The sequence below is a fragment of the Chelonoidis abingdonii genome, chromosome 13 (genome assembly GCF_003597395.2).
Source record: "Chelonoidis abingdonii isolate Lonesome George chromosome 13, CheloAbing_2.0, whole genome shotgun sequence".
Taxonomy (NCBI): Eukaryota; Metazoa; Chordata; order Testudines; family Testudinidae; genus Chelonoidis; species Chelonoidis abingdonii.
In genome coordinates this window covers 7,446,610-7,474,389 of record NC_133781.1, presented here as the reverse complement: position 1 = coordinate 7,474,389, position 27,780 = coordinate 7,446,610, and the positions used below count along the sequence as shown (strand labels likewise).

At 48.1% G+C, this 27,780-nt stretch overlaps 1 protein-coding gene across 3 annotated transcripts in view; it reads left to right on the top strand.

The window, feature by feature from the left end:
* Positions 1-27,780, top strand: part of MYOCD (myocardin) — a 484,598-nt gene that overhangs the window by 81,533 nt on the left and 375,285 nt on the right. The window contains exon 2 of one of the 3 annotated variants that reach the window (XM_075071726.1): positions 26,785-26,904. The exons of the other annotated variants lie outside the window; for them this stretch is intronic. The gene's annotated coding sequence lies outside the window, so the exon portion shown is untranslated. The remainder of the gene's footprint in view (positions 1-26,784; positions 26,905-27,780) is intronic. 3 annotated transcript variants of the gene reach the window in all.

The following is a 27,780-nucleotide window of genomic DNA, read 5'->3' as shown; positions in this document are numbered from 1 at the left end:
GAGTGCTCAGTGAGGAACAGAGCCTGTGTTTGTCACAGGTGATTCAGAGCTGCGTGCATCAGCTCAGAGCCAGACCAAGACTCTCAGTGTGGGTCTGGGAAAGGCAGGCTTAGTGCTTCCAAGTTGCTTCTCAGGCCCTGATCTCATGTTTCTCAGCCAAAAACTACTCCCCACTCAGTACTCCCTTGATGCCAGGTGCTGAATTTCAGAGGTGCTCAGCACCCCTAACTCCAGTGGAGTCAATGGGAGCTGGGGCTGATAGGCAGCACAGGAAAGAGTTGCTTGCTTTAGGTGCCTGAATATGGCGATTAGCACCTAGCTTTAGGGACCTCTGTTTTAAAATGTTGCTGTAATCTCGTTGTGTCTCAGTCATCGTCCCTACCCATGGAGATGGTGGTACTCCCCTACTTGACAGGCCATGCTGAGGATTAGTTCTTAATTATAATTATATTAGTATTAATAATTTGTACTGCAGTGGCACCAGAGGCCTGAGCCGAGGTCAGGAACCCATTGTGCAGGGCCGGCTCTAGCCATTTTGCCGCCCCAAGCATGGCGGCACGCCGCAGGGGGCACTCTGATGCTCACTGGTCCCACGGCTCCGGTGGACCTCCCGCAGGCGTCCCTGAGGAGGGTCCGCTGGTCCCGCGGCTCTGGTGGAGCATCCGCAGGCACACCTGTCGGAGGTCCACCGTAGCTGAGGGACCAGCAGACCCTCCGCAGGCACGCCTGTGGGAAGTCCACTGGAGCTGCCTGCCGCCCTCCCGGCAACCGGAAGAGCACCCCCCGCAGCATGCCGCCCCAAGCATGCGCTTGGCGCGCTGAGGCCTGGAGCCGGCCCTACTGTTGTGCATGCGTGCGCACACACCCCACAGAGTAAGAGAGAGTCCCTGCCCCGAAGATGGTGTGGCCATGTAACAAGAGCCTTCTACAGTTTATGAGAGTTTATGAGAAGTCCTGTCCTGGCTTGGGAGCACCTATTGGCCACAGGTCTCCAGCTGACCCAGTTTTGTGACCAGAAAGCGTGGGGGATTGTGTGCTATGAAAACATCTCACACTATCAGAAATTTGAGTTATATGGACCAGTGATCTGTCCCCTGGGCAGAAATGCGCTCACTTTCCTCCCTAGTGTCCACATTTGTGCTGTAACATCCCTTCCCACAGCCTCCCACTCCCCTTGGCTGGGAGCCTTCCAGATGGAACCTTTCATAAGGGCTGAGCTCCCGGGTGTGCGGCCTTGGCAAAGCCTGGAGTTTGTTTATACAAGGACTATTTGGGTCTCCTAATGGCCACTTGGGGACAGACAATTTCAAAGGACTGGGCTGGGCTAGATGACCAGGCTGACAAGATGAGCTGAAGACCGGCGACTCCTAGAGTCTTCCTGTGAAATATCCCCCTCTGAGGAGAGCACAGGCTGACACAGCCATTCCCTGTGCTTGTGCTAGGTCCTATCGCTGGTTATAGTGACTGGCAAGCTCAGAGCTTTCCCCAACCTCCAGTGCAGCTGCCGGCCCAGACTGGCCACTCGGGAGGGGGCTATCTCTGCTTCACTTTTATTTATCCATTTCAAACAATGCACAGAGAATGTTAGGACAGCTGGTGCCTTTTGTACGGGGACAGCCACACAGGCTGCCCATCACCTTCCCCAGCCCTACCTCAATGCACACCAGGCACCTTTTTCAAAGCAACCTCAGACCCCGAGAGAGGCCAGAAGCAGAGACCCCTTGCCTCAATTGGCCCCTCCTTTGCAAGGAAGAAAGCATCAGTGAAATGAACTAAGACTTGGGGAGACATCTGTCACAGTCATTCAGCTGGGATCCCCAGGGAGGAGAGTCTCTATGGACCCAACCCTGCCCCACTGATATTATGGGAGCATTGCTGGTGACTTCAGTGGTTTGCACAGGTGGAGAGGGCAGCAGCTGGAGAAGAGGTTCAGACTGGGAATCTTGGACCAGACTGAAACTTGTGACCTGCAAGTAAAATGGTTGGGGCTTCGATAGTCACAGTAGCTATTTCTTGTGCTGTGATGACTGCTGTGAGAGCAGCCTCCCCTGCTGGGGGCTGTCCAAACATGAATTGACAGACAGACCCTGCTCTGAAATGCTGATGAGACAAATAGCCTGTGCAGGAAGGATATTATTCCTACTGACAGTGGGGGAATTATGTAGGGCTGGACAACATTTTTCCAACTAGGCTGGATTTTTTTGGATAAAATGAGATTTTCTGTGAAAAGAGTCTACTTTCACTGGAAACTTCAGTTCTGCATCAAAACTCTGCATGTGTGAAAACAGAAATGTTTTGATTTGGAAATGCCATCACAGAGCCTTATAGGAGTTATAGTCAGAGTGCCTCATCCCCAATCTCCTTTATGGGTTCAACTCCAGTCAGACTACATCTCCCAGAATGCACCATGGCCAGGAAATCACAAGCAACACCTCTAGGGTGACCATATTTTCCCAAAGGGAAAATGGGACATTGCACAGGGCCAGCCCAAGGCACCCTGCACAAGTATGCTCCCCTCCCCCTCACAGCCCTCCCTGCCTCCTGCCCATGGAGCTGGCTCAAGGCTCCCTTTCTCCCCCATGCAGGGGACTGGCCTGAGCCCCTCCTGCTGCCCACCCAGGGCCAGCCCAAGGACCCCCTCTGCCTCTGCAGGTGGGGCTCCCTACCTCCTTCCTGTGCAGGGCTGGCTGAAGGCCCCCTTTCTCCCCTATGTGTGGGACTGACCTGAGCCCCCCTTGCCACCCACCCATGGCTGGCCCTAGGTCTCTCTTTACCCCCTGCAGTTGGGGCTGGCCCCAAACCCCTGGCACCTGCCTGCGTGTGGCTGGCCCCACCCAAACCACTCTCCTGAGCCCTCCCTCCTGCACAGGACTGGTGTCACTGCTCGCCTCCCTCTCCCTGCCCGCACATTCCTCCGCACCTTGCTGGGGGTTACACCCCACCTTTTTGGCAAAACCGGGAATTTGTCCCATTTGCTCTTGCCGACTGATGATCAGCTGGCAAGAGCAAACAGGACAAATGCCCAGTTTTTCCAAAAAAAGTCAGGACTACCTGGATAGGGCTTAAAAAGGGGACTGCCAAGGCCAAAATGGGACATATGGTCACCCTAGCCACCTCCCCCATCCAAGATTTGCAAACTGAAATATTTCAGCATTTGTTATTTGAGTTTCACCTGAAAATCAAAATTTTCCATGGAAAATTTAAATCAAAACCATTTATTTCATTTTCCCCAAAATTTTGTGTGGAAAAATAAAATCACTTAGACTAGTGCTAGACTTGAGGTGTGGAGAGATGAAGTGGCTTTCCCAAGGACACACAGAGCCAGGAGTTGCCTGCAGGCCTTCAGGTCCCACTCAGACAACAAAATCATTCTTTCTTCCTGACGCAGATGCTTTGGAGTGAACTGGGGTGAACTGTGCTAGTGAAACACATGAATAGAACTTGTTGAAAAATTTCCAACCAAATTTTTTTCCGTTGGAAAATGACATTTTGTCAAAATAAAAACTTTCTGTGGGAACCTGTTGATTTGAGGAATTTTTGTTTTAAAAAATGGAAAAAAAGCATTTTGGGGATTTTTTTAAAGATACATTTCAATTCAAAAGCAATAATTTTGGGCAGTGTTCTGACCCATGCTATGCAGGATATCAGACTGAATAATCACATTGATACTTTCCGGCCTTAGGATTTAGGAATTTATTTTGGTAAGGTCTGGATGTTCCATTTCAATCTTATCAGAATGTAACTTTTCTGTTTTTCATTTGAAACGAGGTTTCATTCTGAAATTAATTTCATTTTATAGTGGAGTCTAAATTACATTTTACTATAAAATAAAGTAAAATTGGAATCAAAATGATTAATCCAAAATGATTTTTTTTTATAATGTTGTTTTGTGAGAAATTTCAATATTTTTTTTTTGTTTTGTTTTTCTTCCAATCTGGCATGGACACAAATTTTGAAATGTTGGGATTTTCCCCAGAACAGAAAGTGCAAGTTTTGAGCAGCAGTGGTATGCCATCTGTGTATGCAAGGCATATACTGCATACCCTGGAACCAGCTATGCCAGTGGTGCGATTCTGTCCAGCCCCAAACATGCACAGAGGATGCCATTTTATAGAATAAAATGGAATCTTCTGCACAGCGTGACCACACATGTGTCATACACATGAGGTCATGTTGCACGTAGGATACAATTTTGCATGCAAGTGTAGAATTGTATGCCTGACTAAAAATATCATGGTAAGCCACTGCTAACTGGCTTTATATAAGAGTTTATTGCTAACCAGAGATGTAAAGCTCTTTCTGTTGGTTTAATTTCATGCACAGGATCTAAGAATAGCTTTGATCTCTTCTATTTAAAAACAAGATGACAGTGAATTGTCCAGCTAAGAGCTATTATGAAAGTGTCATGGTGCCATGTGTGATCTGTATCGGACTGTCTGGGAGGTCTGGGATGGGCAGTGATCATGTCCCCTACAGATTCTGTCCTTTTGTGGGAAGAAATGGCTGCCTTGTGTGTGGGGAAATCAAATCCCTCCTTGTTTTGTTTTTTTTCTTCCTGATAACTTGCCGCGGCTGCCAGGGTATGGATGTCTTTGCATGGGTCATTGTGGAAATGGATCATTTATCTGTGTCTTGGTTCTCAGAACTGGAGGAGGATTGAGGGCTTATCAGAGTAGTGGTATCAGTGTAATTTGTCAAAGGGACATCTTCTGATCTCAGTCACATTCCCTGATAAATGGTTGGCACTGAGACCACTTAAGGGAGAATTTCACCCTTGTGAATAGGCATTCAGTCTTTCATTGGCTGTTCCTTCTACCAAGCCATTAGCTCAGCATTCCTGGAAGGAGGAGCTACAGAAAGCATGAGGATTTTGTGGGGGAGAAAATGATCATTAAAAGCCACCTTGAACAAAGTTCAGATCCAGTTTGAGGGATCCACAGAGTATCCACATGTTTGGAGCCCAGCCCATCTACGAAAGCAATGAATGCCTTGGAAAGGGATCACTAATGGACAGAAGGGCCATTCTCAGTCATACAGAGCAAAAGATTTACATTGTGGGAACCAAGGGTGAAATCCTGGCCCCACTGCTGTCAATGGGAGTTTTACCTGTGATTTCAGCAGAACCATTTCTATTTAAAGAGATGTCTGGAGAACTACTCCTCTCCCATTCCTGAACTTGCCGCCACCACATTCGCTATCATATCTCCATGGCAATGACAGCAACTGAAGACATGGAAAAGTCACATTAGGGAGGAGTAGACTGTAGTTGTCTGGGGAATTTTTTTCCCTTGATTTTGGAAACAATACAGAATGGCAAAGTGACATGGTATTTGTCACAGTTCCAGGGTAACTGCGCCTGGCAGGGGTGGCTCCAGGCACCAGCACGCCAAGTGCATGCTTGGGGCAGCAAGCCACAGGGGATGCTCTGCCAGTCGCCGCGAGGGCGGCAGGCAGGTTGCCTTTGGCGGCATGCCTACGGAGGGTCCACTGGTCCCGCGGCTTTGGTGGACCTCACGCAGGCATGCCATCGAATCTGTGGGACCAGGAACTTCCCACAGGCAAGCCGCCGAAGGCAGCCTGCCTGCCATGCTTGGGGTGGCAAAATACCTAGAGCCGCCCCTGGTACCTGGATTCCACTTCCATGGTCCCACAACATCACACACTTAAGGTTTCCGGCTCCCAGCTGTCCCCTCCTGTGGGTGGAGACCTATGTCTCTCTCCTTCCTGACTGGGGTTTTAAAACTGCACAGCTTTCTGTCTTACGCTGCAATATCCCCCGCAAGCCAGTCTGCCTAATGGCCAGACTGAGGCCTATGACCAGTGTCTCGCCAGCAGTTACCAGTTACCACCCAGCTCCTTCTGAGCAAGCACATTTATTCTTAAGGTAAAAGCCTTACAGAGAAAATATAAAAACAATTCAAGTTCCTATACACATGCTAAAAGTTTACCAGGCGTCACCCACCAGTCTGATGGGGCCCTAGTAGGCCAAAGTCTTTCTAACCTTTCCGCAAGGGTTGGGACACTTAGACAGCAGCTCCTGTCCATTTTCTGGATTAGAAAAAAGACCACGAATCAGTTTAAATGCAGCCTTTTTATGTCACAAGCCCTTTGTTTGTCAGTTGGTCTCCGGAAAACCTAGTCTCAATAGATGTATGCAAAGCTCCCTAGAGGGTGGTACCTGTCTGGATGGGTTTAAAGCTGAAGTGATTCACTTTAATCACTCCCCAATGTATTTTGCTCCTGGAGGGGCTGTGGTAACCCTCCTCGCTGGAGTTTATACAATCCCTGGCCCACTGTAATCTGTCATCTTAATACAATATGGTCCCCAAAGATATTGCATACGGTTACAAGCAATATTTGTCACAGTCTCATTTTTCCTTGTGCCATAGCTGAGGAAGTTTTGGAAAATGACAGAGGGGAAAAAGGGGAGGAAAACCCCTACACCCAGCACTAGGCATGGTCCATTCCCCTGCATTCAGGAGGACAAGAGGGAAGAGAAAGGTAAAAATAAAAATCTGAAATTTCATACATTTGAAAATTTAAAACAAAACAAATATTTTAATTTCATTTTGAAATTTCCCTTCCAAAAATTGAAAAAGTGTTGTCAAAATGATTTTTTCTCATGAAAAAAATGCTTTTTGGCAGGAAATTTTTCCATTTGAAAAATTTTGAGCAACTCAGTGGCTAGAAGGGTCCTGTGCAGCCATTCAGCTCATTGTCATGATAGACTGGGAAACAGGGTGCACCTTTGGGGTCCCCAGGAGCAGCGCTGATCAAAATATTTTACGCAATGATTTTCCCTTGAATATGCACATTCGTAAAATTAAAAATGTGTCACAGGAAAGGGGTTGATTTCAATACAATTTTTGACAGAAAAGTCTTGTAATGAATCCTTTCACCTTTCTCATTTCATTTCAATGTCCAAATATTTCATATCAGCTTTGTCATTTAGACTCTTGTATTACATTATAACGTTAATTTATTATTATATTACATATCCTATTGTATAATATATGTCATATTTAATATTTTATATTGTAACAATTCAGCACTATCAAAATGAAATGTTTGGTTTTCTAAGTGCAATTTTTTGGATTCTCCATCCCATGGTAAATTTCAAAAGTTTGATAGTTTGGTTCCAATTCAGGAGCAAAACAGATTTTGAAATATAAGAATTTCCTGCAAGATTCCTGATAGCTCTGCCTGGGAACTGCCTCTGGGGTCTCAATCAGCTGCCCCGATTGATTGCTATTTCCCATTTGTACAGCTAGTTTGATGTGTAGGGTCTAATTCATTAACCACATATGCAAATTGGTGTAAGGAAAAGTTTATAATTGGTTTATGCAGCATAACATATGTAAACAATTAAATCTCTCAGTTCACATGTTCTGATAACCTTATACTAACACTCACTTTTCACCTTTGCTCACCAAGGTGAGATTGTCCTCACTGTCTAAATGACAACCTATTTGCCTCAAAAATGTGTCTAGAAAATTCCAGTATATGCAGATGGGAGGGTTACATCCCTGCATCCATGGTTGCACACACCTGAAACGTCATTTCCCAGGCAGTGCTCAGCATGTTGTGGGACTCCTGGCCATACAGAATACCAATTTGCAAATCAAAATGTGGGCAAAATTCTCATGAGGTTTTGGACAGAGGCATCCCACTGTGCAGCCCTGGCGAGACTTGGCCAGAGCACTGTGTTCACGTATCACCAATAGACTGGAGGGAACTCAGAGATGGGAAACAAAAATGGCCCATGGCTGGAGTGATTTAGGACTGATCTATGAGGAAGAGATAAATGTATCATTCTGCTAAAGGACAGCAAACGGAGCTAGGGGCTGTCTGAAGGTAGGTGGAGGGTGTAAGCACCATGGAGATAGAGGAGCTGCTTGGGGTGTTACAGTTAGGAGAAACAGGGGGAAGCTCAGCAAAGGAAAAGGTAGGCTGGATACCGGGGAAATCCTCCTTTCCTGGCTGTACTATCTATGAGCATGTGGAGCCATGTCCCAGGGGACATAGCAGAAGCCCTATGGTGGGAGAAATGTAAAATTGGAATGAGACTGGGTATTGGGCACATGCTGTAGACTGAGACTAGGACTGGGGCTGTGTCTGTGTGGACTTCCAGTAGGCTTGGAAGGTAAATGTCTGCTGAGCAGGAATGGATTGGTACATCGCTTGAGCAGATAAAAGAGGAGTGAGACCTTTCAGTTCGGGAGCGTTTAGTTGCAATAGGCCCAGTTCCCCACTGATGTCACACTAGGGAGGAACATCGTGGAGTGTAATTCCAAAAGACTTTCATATGTGCTGAAATATGTAGCCGCAGGACCTTGCTGCTCACAGAGCTCTGCAGCACTGAAATATTGGGGGCATTGCTGCTAGTTGACATAGTTTAAACCCAGGTCTTGATTTATTAACTTCCAGGCAGCCCCAGAAGCACGCGCTGTGACACCACATAAACAGTCAGCATTAGGGGATGCACTTCGTGTCTCTTGCTCTGCTGAGGGTCTCACATTACTGACCCCAAGGGCTGGCTCTACCAGGGGCCTGCCCCCATCCGTGACTCCTGTCCCTGAATCTCCAGGGAGAGCAGATGGCTCTATCACTTCCTTGTTCTCCTGGTTGTGTGTGGGCTGCGCTGTGCGGGAGCCTCTCTGCAGTGCTCAGCTAGCCATCCCTACCATGATTTACAACGTTTTACCGAACTGCACTAACCTTCATGCTTCCCTTTAAAACAATAACAATAAACATCCCTGGCTGGATGTGCTCAACAGAGCTACCAAACCACAGGCTTGTGTGAAGTGAAATCCACCCCCAGGCAGGGGCCTAGCACAGCGCCTAGGGACTATGTAAGTCCCACTTCAGCCCTGGTGGTTTGCTGTGAAGCACAGGCCTGTGGATGGGGGTGGTTTCCCTCTCTGAGCTGTCAGCCATGCAACCAGCCAGCCTCCATCCCTGCTAGTAACTCCTATCTCTGGTTTGGCTGAAGAGTGAGAGGTTTTGAGGAGTCTGGGCTGGCATGCATACCCAGATCCCCAGATGTGGAGGGCAAATGTAACTTGCACCCCCTGCCTGTGGGAGTTGAGGGTGCCCTGGGCATACAATGGCTCTAATGGGCAGTAGGCATTCTGCAGGGAGCTGTGAGTACCAGCGGATTTCTCTTCAGGGCCTGGAGACTGAGGTGCTATCCTCCACTACAAAATCAAAGTGCTTTTTGCCCAAGTGTTACAGTGATGGCCATAAAATGGGAGACACAGGGCTTGGCTCAGCCAGCTGGTTTAGATTCAGCGGACTACCAGATGCTCACTCACATCCCAGCACAGAGCTGGGATGGCTGCGCTCCTGGAGCCAGCACTGGGCTCTCTGTGTCATGCCTTTCCCTGGGATGCACCCCACTGCATCACATGTGGGACCCATCTTCCCCCCTGTCTATTGCACTAGGGGACCACAGCGTGAGTGCCTGGCAAGGCTGGCCTGGTCTCCTCGAACATAGTCTCAGGCCCACCTTGGCTTGGCATAGAGTGAACAGCAGCACTCCAGTTACACCAGCACAAGTGCCATACAACACGTGGGGCTTAATGGCTGAGGGGCAAAGAGATGGCCCCAGCCCCCAGGACCACCCTGGGAAGAGGAGGCGCATATAGGCATCTATTGTTTTTAACCTTGAACCCTTCTGCTCGTTACGTTTCTATGAGTCAACATCTCACCCTGGTTTGTGCCGGAGCTCCCCTGACTCACTGCTTTTCACACTGGTCACTGTCCCACACCTGGGGGGACATCTGATGTACCTACAGTTGGTGAAACTGGGTAGAGTAGACTCGTGAGCCAGCTGACATGGGGTGAACTGGGGCTTGTCAGAACAAGTGCCCGCAGAGACCAAGGGGAAGATCTCAGGTGCAGCTCAGCCCAGTACCGTAGCAGCATCTTCCCAGCTAATCGCTCTGGCATTGTCCCTTAGTTACCCCTGCCATTTGCTAATCTAGAGCCATTGTCCTGTCTCCTGCTATTAAACTAAACCACAAAAAGGAATGCCAGGAGCATATTCTGAAAGTTCAACGATTGTGAAAACTTCAGGTGTCAATAAGATTGTAGCATTTCCTTTTGCATATGCCTTACATACACATCCCAGTAACCCATAGACCCTAAGAGCCAGGTCACATATGGTAGTCGTAAATTATTACCGATCTGCCTCTGTCCTTCACAGCTGGGTGCTGTGCCTGGGGTCCCCACTGGCTGCCTCACTCCCCTGGAAACCAGCCCTCTTCTAGAACTTGTGAGTTAAAAATAGATCCTTGCTTATGGAAAGTTCAGGATGGGTAGGGACTCAGCAAGATGCCTCTTCTAGTCTATGGTGTTGTAAAGCAATTGCTGTGTTCCAGGAAGAATCCAGGCGAGCAGCAAGCAGAACAGACCCCAGCCCACAAGGAGTCCTCTGTAATCGAAAACAGATGGTTTTGGCTTAGCAAAGACATGTCACTCTCTTTTCATCAATGGGAGAGCAGGGCAGCAACCAGCTTACAGCATGCCAGCTGCTGAGATGCCTTGCCAGTAGCCCCATGGGCTCAGATTCCGGGCAGGTACATCTCAGAAGGCAGGCTGCTTGGCTCCTGCCAGAAGCCTGGCTCTAGGCACAATAAAGGGTCCCTTCTGGATAATCCACACTCCATTTCTGCACTAGTTATAAATATACGAGGAATTGGGAATGCTGCAGTACCTGACCAGGAGGTGCATGCATGGGACCCTAATGCTGGGGTGCAATGCCCTGGTGGGGTGCATGTGTGCATGGGGCCCTAGTGCTGGGGTGCAATGCTGTAGTGTCCTCTGTGATCTGCATCCTGTCTGCATCTTTATGTTCTTATGTCCCTGAGCTAAGCCCCACCGTAACGCACAGGGCCAGTGACAATGCTGCTGCGTTGAAAGGCCTGGGAAACTCATTTGCAGATGATCAAAGGTTCTGTGAATGGAGCCCTTGTTCTGGAACAGCTTTCACCAGTGCACGTTAATTATTTGTGGGCCAAGAGACAATGACCCCAGCCTGGTAGAGGGCAAAGGTGGCGCCAACATTTCTCAGAGTCACCTGTAAATACTCTGTCCTGGTGAATGTGACCCTGTGTCCTCTGCACTGGTCCCAGTGACTACACAGGTCAGTATTTCTGGCAGCAAAAGGTTTTGGTGCCAAAGGGCCCAGCATAATCCCTGCTGGGAACCGTTTTGTCTGCATGTGCCCATCTCTGATGCATGAAAGCGCAGGCTATAGATGTGGCAGGTGCAGGGTTAACACAGCCTCAAGTGTGCTGTGGGCGGGTGCTTGAGCCACTAACAAAGGATAGAAATGAATGGAAAAAGTGAAGTGTTTTTTCCCTAAAGCAAACAGCTCGCTGAGAGGAGAAGCTGGAGTGCGCCTTGCCGGCTATTAATACATTCCTCGCTCCCTTCAAACTAAACAGCTGCTCTCAGCTCCAAGTTCATAAAAACAGCCTCAAATCCAGGAGAGCATGGCCAGTTCTGCATGCCAGCCAGTAAAGCTGCCTGCTGGAGGTGAGGCTGCACTGGGCCCAGGCTGGGCACAGGAAGGAGCTGGCAACCCCAGATGCACTGCCCTTAGCAAGTGGGCTTTGCTCCACCACCACCACCCTCCTCCCCAGGTGTCCTGGCTGGGCGGATGGGGTGCTGTCAAAGCAAGAGGTCTCTGCTCTTTGGATAAGCTCCCAAATAGCTGCTCTTCCCCAGCCCTCTCCCCCCCTCCATGCTACAGGGCTGAGTGGAAGGATGGGTTGGAGGTGGTGTTAGCAGCTGCTCTGAGAGCCCAGGGGACAGATCCAATTACTGGCTCTAGGACTGAGAAATCAAGGCAGGCAGAGGCTGCTTGGCCTACAGACCTTGCGCCTTGGTGCTGCTGGGTGCATGCTGGTCTGCCTAAAAGTAAGGGAGGCTCAAATCCAGCTTCACCTGGCCCTGGGCACCCCTTGCTCCTGTAATAACCTGGGCTTTCACTGGGGTAGTGAAAGGCTCCCCTTGCATCCTCACTCCTGGCCACTGACTGTCTGTTTCTGGGGGTGGCGGGTTGGGCTTAGGTGCCCAGCGGGCTGGGGAAACCAGGAGACAGTGGTGTCTTCTCACTCTGCATCACAACTAGGGGGATTTCTCTGTCCCTTGCCTGGGTAACAAGTGCAGAGTGCAACAGCTGCTTGCCAGATCCACACAGCTGTGCAAACCATCTGCAGAGCATACTGCATACCAGCTGCAGCTGAGTGGAGGGGAGCCATTAGCATGGTCAGAAACCAAGGCAAACAGCAGCACCCCTTTGCCCTGCGCGCCCTGACAGGGCCAGTAAGGACACTGCAAAGCAACAACACAAAGTGGAGAAGGGGGCAGCATGGCCCTGGCTCAATGACACACCCGGCTGACGTGTGAGTAGGCAGCAGTGATGTGACAGCATGCTGCCCACCTGTCCTCAGAGCACACACTGAGCTACACACTGACTTCCCAACAGTCACCGCTGTAGCCAGGGTCCTGTTGCTGCTGGTCATGGCTCAACGCTCCTGTCTGGAACCGCTAGAGGGATCTGCAATGGAGCCTGCAAGGACCAAGCTGTACCCTTCCTGCCTTCTGGTGTGGGCTAATGGAGGCTTCAATAGCAGAGGTTGGTTTTTAACTCTGCTTGTTTTTACCTTAAGCCTGGTCCACACGGTGCTTGTCCTCACATTGCTACTTCAGGGCCGGGGCTAAATTTACAGCAACCCAGCTAAAGTGGCACAAGCTGTGTTGTGGAGGCAGCTGTATGGAGAGAAAGGTGCTTAGGCTGATCTGGCTTATTCCTACTCATTCATTGGGGTAAGTGATGGCAGGAGAGTTACCACAGTGTGTACCCCAGCCCTTGGATACCTCAGGGGTGTCTCCTCTTCTCTGGCTCTGCTGGAGGTGCCCTCGCAGGTCTCCAGGGAGCTGTTGGGGATCTGCCATGTTCAGCGAAGGGGCACAGTATTGGATCTTTGACAGACACCTTTTTCCAAAATGATATTAGACAATGAAGTAAAGTACAGTAGGTGTTAATAACAAGCAACCAAAAGCAGAGTGTTACCGTCTGTTTCTAAATCTCTTCCCCTGTCAGTCAGGCAGCGTCCAGTGTCCTGCTCTGAGGATGTCTCATTTCCCTGGAGCTCTGCCCACCACAGGGCAGACAACACCTGGGTTTCTAATGAAAAGCACAAGCTGGAAAAGGCATTGCCTTCAGAAAAAGAACAAACGAGCCACTTTCTAGGCCTGCTTTCTCTGTTACACAGCACCAGAAAAGGGCACAAGTCCTATTTATTTCCTTTGCCGGTCTGGGGCACAGGGTCACTCAGGCCTGAAGTAAGGCATGGTTTCCAGGTGGAGTTTCCAGGTGTCTCCTGATAACCTTGTCCCCTGTCCTTGAGGCACTGCTACAGGGCCAGCTGCCCTTACATTAGACATAGCTAGTGCCCAGCATGGCAGTCATGATCTGGCAGGCCTCTGTGTCCAACACCCCCCTCTAGAGCTCAGAGGCCCTCTATAGCATCTCAAGCTGGGCACCTGCAATCAGCAGCCATGTTGGAAAATGTAGACCCTGCCCTTTTACATACTGATCTGAACTGATCTAAGAGGCCAGATTGCTCCTGGTCTTTTTGCCAGGCATAGATGATTGGTGCCTCCTGATACGGGGGGGGGGGGGGGGCACAATGTAAAGGGGAGGACATATGACTGCCCCATGTGTCGCCTCTGGGAGGAACTTCCAGCCCACCTCCCTGGTCCAGGGTAGCCAATCTTGCCACCTTCTGGTGGGTTGGAACCACAGGAACGGGGATCACATACCTCTGGGCCTGGCAGGAGCTGGCCTCAACCCAGAGAGACTCACAGCACCAGTGTATCACTGGAGCTCGCGGACACCTCAGGAGGTGGGGCACAGGTCTTGAGCAATGCCCCTACCTCTGGCTGAGCAGAGGTCAGGGAACCTGCTCCTGGAGTCTTCCCCAGCAACCCACTGCCCATGTTCTTCCTACCCTACCAGAGTTACCTGTGTGTGTGAGGGGACTCTGTTCTTCTCCTGCTGTGCCTCCCCCTTAACCCTCAGCACATTTCCAACTCACTCAGCCGCTCTCCCTGGCAGCCTGGCTAAGGTGGGGAGTGGAGAGAACGGGATGGAGCTGCTTTTCACGCTGGCTGATGGTGACTGCTCCAGGTCGCTGCTTCTGTGCAGCACAGTGGTTGCCTGATAGCCCGGCTAGTAAGGCAGCGGTGGCCTGCCCCCTGTGCTTCGTGTCCAGACCCAGCTGCTGGGCACATAGGCTGAGCGAGCCAGAAACATACGGGGGGCAGGGGTGCTCTGGCCACTGTGGTCAGTCCTGATGGTGTCGGTGACTGAACTCTGCTAGAGGAGCTGGGCTCTTTTCTTTGCAAATCATTGGACTTGTCCTGGATCAACCTACCTGGAGCAGACAGGAAATGCTGCCTCTGGATTCTCTCTGGATCTGTACAGCACCTGGTACTGTGCAGCACTGACCCACATTCAGAGTTACAGCAGTAAAAAGAGGAAATAATACACCTGGTGGTTTTTCTGATGGAATTTGGCCGTTTTAGAAAACAGATTTTCATGAAAATTTTCCACTTTTTGACAAAACCTTTTTTGTTTATTTGTTAGTTTGGGTTGTTAGTCAGTTTTCATGTACCATTTTCAGGACAAAATTCTGCAGAAAACTCATAAAAGAAAATAAGTGGGATGAAACCTTTGGAAAGGTTCCAAATTTTTGTGAGTTAAAAAAAATATGCGAGCAATTTAACTAATAATAAGAATTGTGCTTGAAGAGGAAATATTAGCAATCCAGATCTCAGCTTGAGTTCTGAAGCACTTTGTGTTTGCAATATCTGTATATAGACAAAGGTTGATATGTTGAGCTGAAGTCTACCCCATAGCCCATCTGAATATATATATGTGCCTAATTTCAGCTGTAAATCCGCTATGCTGACAGATAGGAGCCAACTCAGAGGCAGGTAAGATTTGCTTCTTTGCTGAAACCCCTTCACTGTAAAATTTCTTTTTCATTAACTATGTGTCTAGGTTCAGTGCCAAAATCTAATTAATTTTGTGAGCCAGCAGAGACTGACTGTGTTCAGTTTGGGTGAGTTTATTAGGAATACAGTTTTTGATACACCATTTGCACCAGCATCCTGTAAATAAGTATTTGGCTTCTCGGAAATAATGACTCATGGTTTGGATCTCTAGAAATCTACCAACAACATAACCTCTCAATCCTTTAATGCCAGACAGATCAGTGTGAGCATGGACTTCATGCTGCCCAGCTGAATGGCACAGCAAGCCATATATATAGCAGCACTTTATACTCAGTCCTTTTGCACTGTGTGGGAAAGACAAAAAAAGGGTAGGACATGTCACTGAGGTCACTCTGCTCCCAGAGCCACGTTCTATCAATTCATCTGTGATCGGCTCCATCCTCTGCCTCCCAGAGGATTTATGCTCTACATGTGGGGAGAGGACCTGCATGTATTAGAGAGAGGGGATGTAAAGAGGTTTCCTTGGGCTCTTGATTACTTTGCAAAGTGACTGTTACAACGGCCTGCAGGGCCTACGTTTATCACTTCTCAAATGGAAGTCAAAGGATGGTTTTTCAAACTGCCTCCATGGCAAATTCTGTGGAGTTTGTTTTAGTTCATGCATCACCACCAGCAATAAAGTGAGAGATGTCAGTTGGCCAGGAAGCCCAGCTCCTAGGGCAGAACAGGGGCATGAGGCACCCAAACTACAACTCCCGTGACTCAAAATGCAATGTTCTGCCATTCCTGAGCTGGAATTTTCCAGAACGGTTGTTGTGTAAAAAAAATTCAATGTTGACTTTTCAGCCCAATTTGGGACAACAAAAGCGTCAAAATTCCAGACCCCTGGTGGGGTGCAGTCACTCGCATGCAATACAGTGAATTATGGCCTGCTCTCAGCTCCTGTCAGTGACTGATCCATAACAGCCATGCGAACGTCCAGTGCAGCAGCCTGAGAGCCCAGGACAATGAGCCAGGATTACTGGTAGCTGGGCACAGGACTGCGGACCATGTGCTGGATAATAGGAGAAGGTTTCAGGCCTGTACTCTGCAGCCTGCGCTCCCACCATGACTGTTCTGAAAACCTCCTGCAGAATCATTCCATTTTTCCTTGTGTCAGCATGGATCGAGTTCTGCTTTCCCTCCCCCTGCCCCCCATGACCCCACTGAGCAAAGAGGTTGCCAGACAGAGCAGGATTTCAGCATCGCCAGCCTCATGCAGTCACAAACTACGTGTCCATTATTTGTGTTGCTGGCCAGGAAATGGGTGCTTCTTATTTCCTGGGTGCCCATCATGAGACACCTGTGGGCTGACTTCCAGCAGTGCTCAACACTGCTGACAGGAAGGCGAGGCACTGGGCAGCTGTGAGTTCTTGTCCTGTCCTTGCCACTGGCTTGCTGAGCGATGGTTTGCTCAGAACCCCTGATGGATATGGTGCCTCGGTGGGAGCTGCCAGGTTCTGAGCTCATTGAAAATCCAACTTTTTTGTCTTCCCCTCTCAGTTCCCTGTTTGGAAAGTGAGGTTGACAATACTCCCCCTCCTCAGAAAGAATTCAGAATTCAACTGTGAGGCTCTTGCCCCCCTCCCCCCACCCCCGGTGCTGAGTGTCATGGAAACGAGCCCATGAGGAGATGGAGTCTCCTGTATTCAGGGCAGGGTTTGGAGGATGGCAGTAGATGACGAAGGGGCCATTGAATGTAAATAGGGAACTCCTGCCCCATTCCCTGAGCGCTGTCCACCCTGTGCAGTGAATGAGGCAGAAACAGCACAGTCTGTGCTCATGGAATTGCTGACTGTCTCAGAATGCATAAGCCCCAGGGACTGGGCTCAGGTCTCACGGGCAGCCCAAATACTGGGATTTCCTATTTTCTGAATGCAAGACTTTGTAATCTGAATATTGTTTTTTTTAACATTGTCCTTTTGTCTGTGGACTTACCTACATTTTTACAAAAGCAAACTGAAAAATTCCATCTTGTGGGGACCACATGGACCCCCTGTGGGCCATCAGCAACAGCAGGACATTTAGTACCATGCATGGGCCTTTGCATGCATTATAACTCAGCCAAGTCTGAGAGGATTGGCATGGAGGCATTGGTCCAAGGCTGCAGTACCTGGGCAACAGAAAGATAGAACCCATAATCAGAATGATGCCAGCAACAGACTCCTCCTTGCCCCCAACTATCCTGCCAAATGGCAGGTCTTCTGTGAACTACCGAGGCACAAGAGCTTCCCAGATAAGCTACTGAGCAGGCCAAAGATGGCTGAAAGAGAGAACAGGGGAACCTGCAACCTGTGTGTGTATGTTCATACACAAGCACATGCGCATAAACACACATGTACAAACACACACATGTGCATACACACAAACACATATGCGCACACACACACACACTGGCTCCCCTCCCCCACCGTGCTGTGCCAGGCATACGCCCGGCCTGCCCGCTCTGACTGAGAATGAAAGCATTACAGTCACATTCCTGGCTAAAGGGCAGAGGGGGTGGAGGGGGAGGGTGTTCGTTCGGGCAGAGGCTGTTATTAACACAATAGCTCCAGGCGGGTTAAGGCGCAGAGCAGGAGAGGGGATTACGCTGACCAAACTGTTCTCAGTAATGAATATAGACGTTTCTCCAGTACATTCAGTTCACTGCCCTGCTTTTGCACGCCCTGCCCCCAGCACAGGGGCCATGACGTCAATCCAGGTTATTCTTAGACAAGAGAATTCCCAAGAAGATTATCAGCCTCTGACAACAACTGCCTCTATGGCAAACATTTAGCTCATGGGCATGAGGAGACATGGACCCCTTCCAACTGCTGTAGGGCTTTGTGCCTCTGGCACTCCACATTCAGCAGCCAGTGGGTTTGTCAGAAACATACATGAGGCTCAGGGCTGGATTCTGCTCTCCCTCACAGCGGTGTAAATCACGAGTGACTGCACTGAAATCCATTCACAGCTGGTGTAGCTGAAGGGAGATTCAGGATATTAACCCCCGTCTGGACAAGAAGAAGCAGCTGTCTTCCATCCTAGGCTGCCCTGAGAGTCACAAAAGTCATCAATGCAAGGGCAACTGGAGGGAAGCCTGCAAATCCTGGATTTCAATGAGCAAGAAGCTCATTTACAAAAAACTAGGGCAGAGTTGAGTGCTATGAACATCAGGTACCCTCTGAATAATTAACAGAAGCTATTGCACCACAGCATGTTCTGTGCTCACCCTCCGCCCCTCTAGCTGTTTGATCTTAGCAGATATCTGGAACAGAAATCCTTCACAATTGGCTTTTCCAAACCCCGGCGAAGGCTGGCTTGTGCTCTCTCATTCCTGCTCAATTGGATTTTCTAGGTATCAAATCCTACATTTGACTCTTCCATATCCCAAGGGCCTGCTGAGCCCCATGCAGGAGGCCTAGCTGAGAGGCAGGGCCAAGAGGAAACATGCTTTGCCTCTGACTCCCCCACAAATGGGGGAAAGACAGAAGGGTAATAACTGTTGAATGCACAGCTGGGAAATGAGGCATCTTTCAGTGGGCAAGTTCTTTTGGCTGCTCAGAGAGCTAGGCAAAAATCAGAAATTCAATATTTTGACGTTTGTTTTTGTTCCAAATCGGGATAAAAAGTTGAAATATCAAGTTTTTTTGCAGAACAGAAAGTTCTCCCCCAAAATTAATTTAGAAATGTCAAAACATGTGACTCCCATGATACTCTGTGACATTCAATCAGAGAGGAGACAGCAGTGCATCATGGGAGATATAGTCCAGCAAAGGAGCCTGGCCTATAAGAGAGAATGGGGGTTTGAAGTTGTCAAACTGTAACTTCCATGAGATACCACATCACCAGGAGCAGATGAAATTTGATGTTGAACTGATCCAAAACAATTTTGATTTTCTTGATGGAAAACCAAAAAAATTCAGCAAAATCTGAATTTTCCTGCTGACAGTTTCAATTTTATGGAATTTGCATCTTCTGGTGAAAAACAATTTTGATGGAAAACTCTCAGCCAGCTGTAGTGGAAACACTCCCTGAAGGATGGGCCTGGAGGAGTCTTTGCCTTTATTGGGGAGTTTCCCTGTGTCGTGCTTCCTTCCTCGTCTCTGCCACGTGTCCTGGCACCACCGTGTCCTGGCACTACCAGTGCCCCAGCTGTCTGCTCTGCTGCTCTGTCCTTCCTCTCTGGTTTCCCTCAGAAGAAAGTGCTGCATGGGGTTTCATTGCCAAGTGTGAGGGGCTGTGCCCTTGTCCATCCAAACTTGAGCAAACTTTAGGCCAAGGCAGTTGGACACTGTGTGGCTGCAGTAGGAGCTGCTTCCACTTGCAGGGCTGGCTGATGGGGAGTCAGGCTAAGCTCTCTGGGATGCCTGAGAAAGTTCCATTGCCTTTAAAATCCAGCTGGTGTTTTATTATTGGGATGCGTTTCTGCCTGTGCCTTCTGGGCCTGGCCGGGTGGACAGCAAAGCATCAAGAACCCTGCGCACCAGCTGTAGGGCTGACACAAAAGAGCCCACAAGAGGCTAGAGGACTATCTGCCCAGCTGGCCTGAAGCTGCCGCTGCAGAGTCCCCACCCCGACACCCGCTCTTATTGTTCTCTGTGCTAGAGCTACTGGTCTCTGCCCCTCTGTCTATATCTGTCATAAATAGATAGCTAAGGGTTAATGTTTCTTTCACCTGTAAAGGGTAAACAAAGAGAACCAAACACCTGACCAGAGGACCAATCAGGAAACAGGATTTTTTCAAAGCTGAGGGAGGGAATGTTTGGGTCTGTGGTCTTTTGTCCGGCTCTCAGCTATGAGAGGGTCTTTCTATCTGTAAGCTTCTAAATCTTCAGTTTCAAAGTTGTAAGTATAAAGGTAGAAAAAACAATAGGCTGTTATGTGTTTTTTTTTTTTGTATTTACATGTGTGTAGTTTGCTGGAATGTTTACATTGTATCTCTTTTTGAATAAGGCTGTTATTCATATTTTGTTCTTTTAAGCATAGCCCTTTGCTATTTATTTATAAAGTAAATTGTCACTTTAATACAGAGATTAATTTTTTTTTGTCTTTTTCTTTTCTTTTTATATAAAGCTTTTGGGGGGGGGGCGTTCTTGGGCAGTTGGCCTTTATATGTCCCAGTTCATTACACTTATAGCATCTTCTAGCTGACGGGTCACTGGGTCGAGGTGAGTTACTGGAGACTGGTGAGGTGGAAGGATACGGTGTCTGTGGCTTCCCTTGGGTTGTAGTGGGGTTTTGGGTTGCCCTCGGTTGTAGAGTTTATTGTCGGTGTGCCCCCTGGGGTTTTTTCATTCCCTTTACAGTAGCTTTCTTGCTTTCTGCCACTTCCATCCATTTGGCTCCAATCTCCCCCGCCTGGTGAGAGTTTTGGGTTTTCCATTTGTATGTACCGTGTTATGTCCTCAGGAACACCATCCAAGAACTGCTCCATTTGTATGGAGGTGCAGTTCCGTCAATGGAATTGAATATTTGGTTCCTGATATCCGCCTTATAATTCTTTCCAACGTAGTAGGCGTGTTTGGGAAATCACCCATCTGGTTTCCACTTTTGGTCTGAAAATGCCGACGGGCATGATCCAGGGTTATCCCCATCTGTACTCTGGCCTTGGTTTGAAACAGTTTATAATCGTTCATTTTGCCTTTGGCATTCAGCTGCCACTCTGCTAAGGGTCCACTGAGGTGTGACCTCAGCTCTACCATGTACTGGTCTCAGCGATGCTGTACCCAATGCAGGCTCTTTCAAAATTTCTAAAGAAGGCCTCTGTCATCACCGCTTGTAGTTGGGAAATTTCTTGTGCGGTTGAGAAAATGAGACGGGTGGGTAGGATTGGCTGCATTCTGATGCTTAGCCTGTTCCTAATGCTAGGGCCTGTTTGTAGGCCTCCATCGTGTTTTTCCATCTCTCATTGGAAGGCTCTCTTGGCTGTTGTTCTCTTTTTAATTATAATTCTTGGCTGCTTGTTCTCTTTTGTAGGCAGGTCTTTCTTTTTTCTCAGCTCCATCTCTGTATTTTTTTTTCCATGTCTCGCTTGTGATCTGCGTCTTTGATTTGTTCCTCTGCCTCTAGTCTTGTTGTTCTGCTTTAGGCATCTTTGGTAGTCATGGTTCCTGTTTTCTTGTGTTGGGTGCCCCTGGTGTTTGTTGTTTGAACTGCTGTTCTCTCTGTTGTCTACTGGAATCTCCCAGCAACAGTGCTTGTTCTTCTTCTTGTACTCTTTACATCATTAACTAGAAATCCAGTTTATTTACCTGTGGTGTGTTTGCTGGGTCTTGATTCCATCGGAAGTTCTATCTGCTTACAATAAGCACCTTTGTCACCTAAATACTTATGCTTAAAAATTCAAGCCAAGCTGAGCAGAAAAGAAACAGAAAAAAAATTCTCTCTGGGCTCCCTTTAAAACCAAACACTTTCTCTCTGCTAAAAACCCCTACGAGAAAAGAAAAATATAATATTCCTAACTGGCTTTCTGGATTCTTATCTTTCCCACTTTGCTGCCACTCATATCATAAGCATCTTTTCCCAATCTGGACCTTAGCGTCCAAAAATCTGGTGCCTGCATGAAACCTCTAAAGCTTAATTACCAGCTAGATCTGATAGCCCTGCCACCAACCAGGAATTCCAGTGCCTGGTACAACTCTGGTCCCCTCAAAACCTTCCTGGGGACCGCCAAGAACCCAAATCCCTTGGATTCTTAAAACAAGGAGAAATAAACCATTTCCCTTCCTGCTCTTTTACTTCCTCCCAGATTTTCCTGCCCTGGGGTATACTAGGAATTTCCTCCTTCAACCCTGAAACACAAAACAGAGAGGAACATTTACCTTCCCCTCCTTCTTTTCCCCCCTCCAGTCCTTTCCCTGAGAGAGGCAGTAACCTGGCACAGATTCCTATCCTCCTGCCATAACTAGAAAAAGAAAAGTCCACACAAGTTTTTTTTAAAAAAAGCTTTATAATAAAAAGAAAGAAAAAGACAAAAATTAATCTCTGTATTAAAGTGACATACAAGGGCTATTGCTTAAAAAAAAAATGAATAAACCAGCCTTATTCAAAAAGAGATACAATTTAAACATTCAGCAACTACACACAATGTAAATACAAAAAAAAACAATAACACCTATTGTTTTTTCTCCTTTGTACTTACAACTTTGAAACTGAAGATTAAGAAAGCTTACAGATAGAAAGACCCCTCTCATAGCTGAGAGCCGGACAAAAGACACAGACCTAAACATTCCCTCCCTCAGCTTTGAAAAAATCCTGTTTCCTGATTGGTCCTCTGGTCAGGTGTTTGGTTCTCTTTGTTTACCCTTTACAGGTGAAAGAAACATTAACCCTTAGCTATCTATTTATGACAATATCAAACCAACAAAATGGCCAGGAAAGCTGAGGAGAGAGGTGAGCAGGGAGATCAAGCCAGACCGGGGACAGCGCTGTCAGCGTATTGTTCTGGGCCCGCTGGCATGCGGACTCTGTGAGAGCGAAGCACAGACACACAGTAAGCAAAAGCAAGGCAGACCCACTGGAGCTCACTACCCACTTGGCCATGTGACAGCAGATCCCTGAAATGCTAATAAACCATCCAGCATGTGATACACTCCTCTGGCCTTCACAGGACAGGTCCAGCTGGGCATAAATAGCAGCAGATGAGACAAGGGGCAGCAATCAATGGGCATCCTTCACTTGGCCTGTTGGCAGCCTGTCGCCTATGCAGCCTTCGTGCATGAAGCAATGGCTGGGGAATTCGGAAGGTGGCGTGAAAGGCTCCATAGGGGTTATTCTACTAGGGGGATTGGCAGGAAATCCCACAGTTTCTGTGTGGGCGACAGCTCCCATTGTGCAGAACAGAGCATGGACTCACAACACTTGCCTGTGCAGCATTTAGAGCTGCTAAATCCATCTTTCTTTTCGCACTGGCTGTGCACAGCCATCGAGCATACACATAGCACGGAGGCTGACTGGAAGTTCTGATTCCAACACATATTTTGTCCTTTTCATGCCCGATTAAGATGTGCACAACAGAGATGAGACCCAACATTTTTGTCTTCCATGTTATTAATTACTAGCAGCTTGGGAATCTGGCAGGGCAGCAAGAGGGCCAGCTCAGACTTTTCCTACAGGGCTTACTCTGATGCAATGCCGCTGGATTGATCAAAGTGGCCTTGAGGATTGATGTGCGGTACATTAGAAGTTCTGTGAGGTTCCAGTCATGTCAGTGGTGCTCTGGAAATGTGCTAGGGGCCTGGAGAGAAAACAGTCTGCAGGTCATGGATTCCAGAAGATCGCACTGCAGGGGGAAAAGCAAAGTAGTAGGCTTCAGTCTGACGCCTCCACTGGGTCTGGGGCAGAGCAGACGTGCTGCAGGAAGATGTGTGTGCAGAATCATCTCTGGGGTAAGAGGCTCGGAGAGAAGGCTTTTCACACTAGTGACGTCTGGGGAAAGTGTCAGTGTTTCTGAGGGAAATTAGCAAACCAAGACACAGGGTCCAAGCAAATGTCTGATGCCATGGGGAGCACTGACAGGCATCCAAAAGCACAAGACAGTGCTGATGGGCTCAGAGCAGGTATCCAATCATAGAATATCAGGGTTAGAAGGGACCTCAGGAGGTCATCTAGTCCAACCCCCTGCTCAAAGCAGGACCAATCCCTGGACAGATTTTTACCCCAGTTCCCTAAATGACCCTCTCAAAGATTGAACTCACAATTCTGGGTTTCACAGGCCAATACTTAAACCACTGAGCTGTCCCTCCCCCATTAGCATAGGGCAGCTCTGATGGGCTCAGGGCAGGTATTTAGTAGCATGGGGCAGTGCTTACAGGCTCAGAGCAGGTTTCCAATAGCACAGGACAACGTCGACAGGCTCAGGAAGGTGTCTAATAGCATGAGGCAGTGCTTTCGGGTTCAGGGCAGGTTTCCAATAGCACAGGACAACGTTGACAGGCTCAGGAAGGTGTCTAATAGCATGGGGCAGTGCTTTCGGACTCAGGGCAGGTTTTCAATAGCATGGGGCAGTGCTAACAAGGTCATTTAGTTTGTGCATCTTGTGCATACTGGAATGAAAAGAACAAGAGTGACCTTTTTTAAAGACTCTTTGTTATTGGGTATTGTATCACCTTCTGCCCTCCAGAAACATGCTTTCATCTGCTCCCTACACACACACCCACTACTGCCTAGACAAAACACATGAGCATTCACAACTACTGCCTAGGATAACTCACTCACCCCCAAACTCCCCCCCTCACACAATTGCACATATTACTCATGTTCAAACTCGCATGCACGCACACACACATAATTCCATGCGAAACATGCACAATAATGCATAAGGGAGGAAAGTAAATGTATTTTAAAGAGTGAAATGAAGATGAGAAGGTGAATGAGGTAATAGTGTGTATTGGACCAACTTCTTCTGAACTCTGTGTAGCTCAAAAGCTTGTCTCTCTCACCAACAGAAGTTGGTCCAATAAACGAAGTTACCTCACCCACCTTTTCTTTCTAACATCCTGGGACCGACGTGGCTATATCACTGCCTGAAGGTGAGAATCCAGGGTCATATGGAGAAGTAGAATTGAACCACTAGGACCTCCACAGAGCACCATCACTTTTGTTGCACACTCAGGCTGTCCTTACAATCAGTCCACAGGCCTGGCCGCTGGGTGCCGCCAGAAGCATTTAGGAGCCAGGTGACATTTGGCCTGCTTCTGTCCAGGCTTTGCAGTGAGACCTGCTCTTTGTTCAGGCCTCACTGTTTTGCAAGAGCCAGTCAAAGCAGGAGGTCTCTCAAGCATTATTTGCAAAGTATTGTTTTATACAACTCCATGCGTGATGCTTTTCAATATCCTACGTAATGTTTAGTCACATTTAATAACAATAAAAGTCTCCTTCATCGTCTCACCCTGGAAAATGGGACTGATTTGAATAAAAACATGGAATGTGAATAGTTCATGGTCTTCTCGCATTACAGGAGATTTATCACATCTCTTGCATAATTTAATCTCTACATCTGTGGGACACAAATGTTTTACATTTCTAACATTTATGGGCAGACAGCGAAAACATCTGTGCAGACCCAAAGCGCAAAAACATCTGGAAGATGTCTCTGCCTTTTTATGACACATGTATCATGATCTTTTGCCTGGAACAAGTGTGCTGCTAGTAGCTCTATAAGTTTGTTACCGGGCTTCGCACTGGGCTTTGACAGGCATAGGGAAAACCATGATAGGCTCTGATGTTTAACCCATCACTGACAGCAAAGCAGCAGTTAAGGGAGCTTCCCACCCCATCCAGGCTGAGAGAGCCGAGACTGGAACTTGAGCAAAACACAATGTTCGCTGCTTGGACTGTTGAGCGTGTGATTTCCAAGGGAGTTGAGATTTTGACATTTCTGCTGAGGACCCCAACCCCTGGTGATGAAATGGCCCGTGTGAGTTTCCCAACCTCCGGGCCATGGGCAGAGCATCCTGGGGCTTTGAGGGTCTGGGAGCTGAGTTCTGCTCTTATCATTTAGCTGTCAGTGTCTCTGCAGGAAAACACTCCAGCTCCCCAGTGCGCTGGCTTACAGGCCAGCTGAGACTCGCTGCCTTCTCCTCCTGAAAATATTGTACTGGGAGAACTTCAATCAGTGTTTAAATGCATTCACTGACCCCACTGTGTAGACACTCTGATGTCACACATACAGTGCCTTACCTGGGTTTAGCTTAATTTGATCAAGAACCAGTTTAAGCTAAACTGAAACAAGCCTGGAATAAACCAGAATAAATACAGCCACAAAGGAGTTTCCCCCAATCAATTAATCAACTTAAAATCATCCCTTAAAACAAAGCTTTTGCATCCCACCTCCTGCATATCCTGGTCTGCACTCAGGACCAGCATCAAAGCTACCCCACTTGCTGGATCCGAGGGCCTTTGATTCCCCGCCCTGCTCCCTGACTGCATAGACCTGCATTTGGTCCCTGAAGTGTACAGAGGCTGAGGCTTGGGCTGCAGCTGGAGCAGGAGCAGAGCTTTGATGTCTATGCATGCACCTCAGGTCCAGCCAAGGCCACTATGTAACTTGCGGCACAAGGAGAGCTGAGTCAGAAATGTTTTATTTGCCCGCTAACTTTCCTGATGACAGCAAACATTTCTTCTTTCTCCTCCACATTGTGGAGGTTTCACAGAAAACACACTTTGCTTCTCTTGGTTTTTGGCAATCAAAAAGTGTTTGTGTTCCAAGTTTTCAGTTTTTTGTCAATCCCCCCTCAAAAAGAATTTTCAACCAAAATGGACATTTGTCATGCAAAATTCCAGTTTGTTGAAAGCGCCATTTTCTATCAAGAAAACATTTTGATGGGAAAAGTTTGCCCAGGGCTAGGGACCAGTGCAGTCCGCTGGCAGCTCCAGTGCCCACCAGTGCTTCTAGCCTGGACAAACAACCCATAACTCATACATTTGGGATGCGTTCGAAGGCTTGTGACTGGGGTGTCTCTGTTGTTCTTGCTCTGAGCCGTTCCAGGAAGCCTCCCCCAGATTCTTGGCTCAGGCCTGGCTCGGTGATCTGGCATTGACCCCCTGAAAGGCACACGGAGACTCATTATCATCTGCTGACCTTACTCCTGTTTTCATTCCTCATGACAGGAATCTGCACAGTGTTTCATCCAAACAGAGGAAACACATTTATTGCCCTTTCTACAAAATTCTGATGTTACAAAGCCACGTTCAGAAAACCAGAGCGACTTAGTGCCTCTGTCTCCACAGGCCAGGCTCAGAATAGTTTATGCTCTTTGGTTGGGAAAACATCTCTGAAAATTCCTACTGAGAAAACAGTTCTTTTCTATGAGCTGGACCTTCATGGAGAGCCTGTTGGACTAATATCAGGTCAGTCAAATTATTAGGTTATGAGAACAACAAGTTCTATGAGGAAAAGAGATTCTCTGCTGTTATTTGCTCGTTCAGAAAACAGCCCTGGATACACCTCCATCTCCTGGTCACCAACATGCAGGCCCTGTCTAGACTGGAGGGGACCTCGGGCTGGCCACCTCCAGAAAACTCATTAGCTAACATGTTTTTGCACCATTTTTGTCTCCACCAGGTGCCAAGAATTGTTAATTAGCAGATATTAGTTAACACTGGTGCTAAAGACACCTCAGCTTCCTAGTCTAGATCGGTTCAACAGTACTGCAAATTCTCTGCTGTCTAACCCTGCACTCATGCACACAGCAAAGGACAGTTTACCACAGCCTTTTGGTAGCCATGGGATTGAGGCCCAGGACAGGGTGTCCCATGGAAAGCGTAGTTCTGACAGGCAAACACTGGCTAGTTTGTTGTTAGATGAGAACAGAAAACTGGGGGAAGAAAGCAAGTTTGATTTCAAAGTGCATGAGACAGCCTATAGGTGAAGCTGAGCATCATGGGGCCCGCCGACCTTGCTGCATGAGCAGAGCGTCTGTGATGTGCAGGATTGTGCTGCACACAGAGGCAGACGTTTCCTTGAGTCAGTCAAATAGAAGCATTCCGCCACTAATAACCTTTCAGCACTCGGAGCCCATCTTTAATCCTGGCTTTGATCTGCCCCCTTCCGAGCATTGAGGACACATTCTAATTGCTGTGCAGAGTGGTGCAGACAAAGGAAATGCAGTAGATCTAATTTACCTCGATTTCAGTAAGGCATTTGACACGGTTCCACATGGGGAATTATTAGTTAAATTAGAAAAGATGGGGATCAATATGAAATTTGAAAGGTGGATAAGGAAC